Genomic DNA, 5,484 nt, shown 5'->3' with positions numbered 1-5,484 from the left:
ATGTTTCGCTCCTCACGAGCACTTCAGAATGACTTATGCTGGACCTGCTAGCAACATTACTCCCCAAACCAGTTCTCGGCCCGTTATTGCAACAAAATCCTCTCCACCTGAGCAAGAAGTCGAGTTTATAACTCGAAGTGGGAGGTGTTACGGGAACGAAGAAAGAGAGAAGAGAAAAGGGAAAGTAAAAATGGGAGAGTCATCCAGAAACACGGAAGAGGAGGTTGAGAAAGCAGGGGAAGCAGAGCCTATTGAGCACAAGGAAGATGAAGAACTGCTGCTCCAAATAATGAAACAGAGCGAGTATGATGTGGTGGAGCAGTTGAGAAAAACACCCGCCCGGATTTCACTGTTATCACTGATCCTGAGCTCGGAAGTGCACCGACAAGCCTTACAAAGAATCCTGGATCAAGCCTTTGTGAACCCCGACATTACTCCGGGGCAATTTGAGAAGATAGTAGAACAAATCCAGGCATCCAGCTTTGTAGCCTTTTCTGAAGAGGAGGTAGACCCCGCAGGCTTAGGGCACAATAAAGCTCTGCATGTAACTGTGAAATGCAAGGGTTGTATAGTGGCCAAAGTTCTCATCGATAACGGATCGGCCCTTAATGTACTGCCTAGCTCAACCTTAGCCAGGCTGCCGGTCGACCAATCATATATACGTCAGAGTGCTATGGTGGTAAGAGCCTTTGACGGTACCAGGAGAGAGGTACTGGGAGACATTGACTTGCCAATCCAAGTCGGTGCATGTACTTTCAACGTCACGTTCCAGGTCATGAACATTGAGCCGGCTTACACTATGCTGTTGGGAAGGCCGTGGATCCATTCTGCGAATGCTGTTCCTTCGACTTTGCACCAGAAGATCAAATACATTAAGGACGGCAAAATCATCACTGTGAGGGGCGAAGAAGCCATACTGGTCACCAAGCCGCAATCACTTCCTTATGTGGAAGCGGCCGAAGAATCATTGGAGAGTTCTTTCCAGGCCCTTGAACTGCAAGATACCGGGAAGGAGGGGGCTATGGCTATGGTGGCCAAAGTGATGTCGAGGAATGGGTATCAAGAAGGGAAAGGCTTGGGCACCGCCTTGCAAGGGATCGTGGAACCCATACCGGCTATTCAGAAGGTGGGCCGTAGTGGTTTGGGATATGAGGAGGATGCCCTCGTGGATGGGCGATTCTGGATAAGGAAAATACTTTGGGATCAGAGGTTTGACCAGAAGATGGGAAAGATGAAAATAGTCCCGAGGATCACGGAGATCTTCACCAAACCGGTCATTCAACATCCGGCAAATATAGAAGAATCACCCGATGATCCATCCATCGATGTCATCCAACTGGACTCCTTGTATGAGGCCCTAGTCTCGCCAGTGGTTGAGGGGCAGGAGCTTGACAACTGGACAACGGAGGATATCCCTGTACTCAATCTCGAGTAAAGTACCTCTGGTTATCTACACTTGATCACTTTGTCCATGGTGACAAGTGTAATACTGTAAATGGACCTTTTCTTATGGCATTAATATTGTTAATGAATTGATAGCGCATTTTTAATCCAACACTCTCTTTCTTTCCTTTTTAAATTCCATCCTTATAACATGTTCTATTCTTTATTCATTCAGGACCATTCATCAATTAACACCTAATAATCCAATAGACTCAGAAATTCCTCTGGTTAATTTTGAAATCCCCATAACTGCCATTACTTCAAGTGATTCTGAGGAAGACCTTACAGAAGAAGACGATGAAAAAGATGAACCTTCTCTCATGCCTTGTGAAAACGGAACGCGCACAATAAACTTAGGCACAGAGGAAGTAAAAAGGGAACTTAAGGTAGTGGAGAGTGAGGAATTGGGAGATATGATCTGTCTGCTTAAGGAATTCCTCGACGTGTTTTCCTGGAGCTATGATGATATGGTGGGTTTGGACCCTCAGATAGTAACGCACAAAATTCCCTTAATCCCAGGAACAATTCCAGTAAAGCAGAAACTAAGGAGAATGAATCCCGATACACTGCTCAAGGTTCGGGATGAAGTCAAGAAACAGTATGACGCCGGATTCTTGGAAGTGGTCAAATATCCCCAATGGGTGGCTAACGTCGTTCCGGTAATAAAGAAAGACGGGAGAGTCAGAGTGTGCGTTGACTACAGGGACCTTAATAAAGCTAGCTTGAAAGACGATTTCCCTCTCCCCCACATTGATGTGTTAGTTGACAATGCTGCGGGATTGGGCAGGTGTTCGTGTATTGATGGGGCATCAGGGTACAATCAGATCCCAATGGACGAAGAAGATAAGGATAAAACTGCTTTCATCACTCAATGGGGAGTATTCTGCTATCGGGTCATGCCCTTCGGGTTGAAAAATGCAGGGGCTACTTACCAGCGCGCAATGGTCACATTATTCCATGACATGATGCATAAAGAAGTGGAGGTGTACGTGGATGATATGATCATTAAATCCAGGGGAGAAGAGAGCCACGTTCAGGTGATGAGGAGGGTATTCGAAAGGCTCAGGAAATACCACTTGAAGCTGAACCCTGCTAAATGCATATTCGGAGCTAAATCGGGAAAGTTGTTGGGATTCATAGTAGCGAGAAAGGGATAGAAGTAGATCCGCATAAGGTTCGAGCTATTCAAGAAATGCCATCCCCAAAAGCGAAAAGGGAGGTGCGATTTTCGGGAAAGTGAACTACATTTCGAGGTTTATTTCTAATCTTATTGCCAAAGCTGAGCCTATTTTCAGATTACTCGGAAAAACAACTCTACTCAATGGGATTCAGTTTGTCAAGAGGCTTTTGAGAAAATCAAGCAGTATCTGTCAAATCCACCAGTATTGGTTCCACCTGTGGCAGGCAGGCCTTTGATACTGTACATGGCAGTCCAGCAGAATTCAATGGGATGTGTTTTGGGACAACATGATGATACCGGCCGAAGAGAGAGGGCCATTTATTACCTAAGCAAGAAGTTCAACGATTGTGAGTCAAGGTATTCTTCCTTAGAAAAGACTTGCTGCGCGTTAGCCTGGACAGCAAATCGCCTCAAGCACTACATGTTGAATCACAAGACATGGCTCATCTCCAGGATGGATCCTATTAGATATGTATTCGAGAGCCCATTCGTGCCAGGAAGGATAGCCAAGTGGCAGGTTATACTCTCCCAGTACGACATAGTCTACATGACCCGGAAAGCGGTGAAAGGCAGCGTAATTGCTGACCTCCTAGCAGAAAATCCTATCCAGGATTATGAAGCTCTGGATTTTGAGTTCCCTGATGAGCATATTAATGAAGTAGACTGCGAAGAGGAGGGGCCCGCCGACGTATGGGAAATGTATTTTGATGGAGCAGTCAATTTATCCGGAAACGGAATCGGAGCTGTACTGGTATCCCCGGACGGAAAACACTTCCCGATAGCTGTCAAGTTGAGGTTTGACTGTACCAACAATGTCGCAGAGTATGAAGCTTGTGTGATGGGTCTACAAGCTGCTATCGAAATGAAAATCAGAAAGTTGGAGGTGTACGGAGACTCGGCTCTGATAATTTATCAAGTCAAGGGAGAATGGCAAACTAAGGATCCCAAGTTGATCCCATATCAGAAGTACTTACTGGAGCTGATTAAGGAATTCGAAGAAATCTCTTTCACTCATCTTAGCAGGGACAAGAATCAATTTGCTGATGCTTTAGCTACTCTGGCCGTTATGGCACAAATGGAAGAAGGGCAGTCGACTCAAGCATTGAGGGTCAAAGCAAGGGATGAACCAGCCTACTGCTTCACGATTGAAGAAGAACCCGATGGAAAGCCTTGGTATCATGACATCCTGGTCATCAGAGAACTGCAGAATTCCTCGGGGCAACCAAAAATGAAAAGAAGATGATTCTGAGATTAGCATTGGGATACTTCCCAAAGGAGAAACCCTATACAAAAGGAGCTCCAACGCGAATCGAGATGTGTAGATGCAAAAGAAGCAAAGAGAATCCTCTTTGAGACACATGAGGGAAATTGTGCAACCCATGCCAATGGACACATGATGGCTAAGCAAATCATACGACGTGGGTATTTTTGGACCACAATGGAGAGGGATAGCACCAAGTATTTCCGGAAGTGCCATAAGTGTCAGATCTATGCCGATCCGATAAACGTCCCACCTCATAAACTGTTCAACCTCGTCTCACCATGGCCTTTCGCAATGTGGGGCATCGATGTGATCGGTCCTATCAATCCTAAGGCATCCAATGGGCACAGATTCATCCTAGTGGCCATCGACTATTTCTCCAAATGGGTCGAAGCAACGTCGTATGCTCACATCACGCAGAACACGTTCCTTAAATTCTTCAAAAGCAACATCATCTGCCGGCATGGTCTCCCAAATGAAATTGTCACTGATAATGCCAAGAACTTGAATGGTCCGAAGATTCAGGAATTATGTGATCAATACAAAATCCGGCATCTCAATTCCTCCCCGTACCGTCCCCAGATGAATGGAGCAGTGGAAGCTGCAAACAAAAATTTAAAGAGGATAATCCGGAAAATGACGGTCACATATAGGGATTGGCATGATATGCTCCCTTACGCTCTTCACGCATACCGGACTTCCGTGAGGACTTCAACCGGGGCAACTCCATACTCGCTGGTCTATGGTATGGAGGCGATGTGCCATTGAAGTTGAAATCCCTTCCCTAAGAATCCTGAAGGAGTCAGGAATTGATGAGTCAGAATGGATTCAGTCAAGGTTGGATCAGTTAAACTTGCTTGATGAGAAAAGGTTAGCAGCGGCATGTCATGGGCAATTATATCAGAGGAGAATGGCTAGGGCATTTGATAAAAGCGTTCGCCCACGCGAATTCCAACCCGGGGACTTAGTTCTGAAGAAAGTGCTGTCGAACCAAAACGATCCACGGGGCAAATGGTCACCAACATACGAGGGACCCTATGTGGTTAAAAGGGCATTTTCCGGAGGAGCCTTGATCTTGACCCAAATGGACGGCGAAGAGTTTCAGAGACCTGTGAATGCCGACACTGTCAAGAGGTATTATGCATAAACGAGTGAAGGATGAAAACCCGAAAGGGCGTCCAAAAAAAAAAAAAAAAAAAAAAACTTGGGGTGAAAACCCGAAAGGGCATCCCAAGAACCAAAACGGAGAAATAAGGAAGGGGGTATGAAACCAAGGATGGAGACCGTTACGGCAGGAGGCTTCAGAGAACCTGAAATAATGGCAGTTAAAAGACTTCAAAACCAACTATAAGGATTATGTGAAATCTATCCTTGTACCTTCCCTTTCAAAGTCTATCCATGTTTCTCTTGAAGCCATAATAAAGTCATACTTTATTCCTTCTGCTTTTGTTTTCCTATTTACTCACCTTTTAATACTATCCTTTATCTTTGTTTAATGTGCTATTAATTAGTTAAAATTTTTGCCATAAGATTTGAATTCGAAAATTGATAACCTCACGTACTTTATTATGAGATTTGCAGGAAGTGGCCTTCAAAAAAA

Source organism: Hevea brasiliensis, chromosome 3, assembly GCF_030052815.1.
Source record: "Hevea brasiliensis isolate MT/VB/25A 57/8 chromosome 3, ASM3005281v1, whole genome shotgun sequence".
In the NCBI taxonomy this organism is placed as follows: Eukaryota; Viridiplantae; Streptophyta; class Magnoliopsida; order Malpighiales; family Euphorbiaceae; genus Hevea; species Hevea brasiliensis.
The sequence above is the reverse complement of the archived record's forward strand: the minus strand, read 5'-3'. Positions refer to the sequence as shown.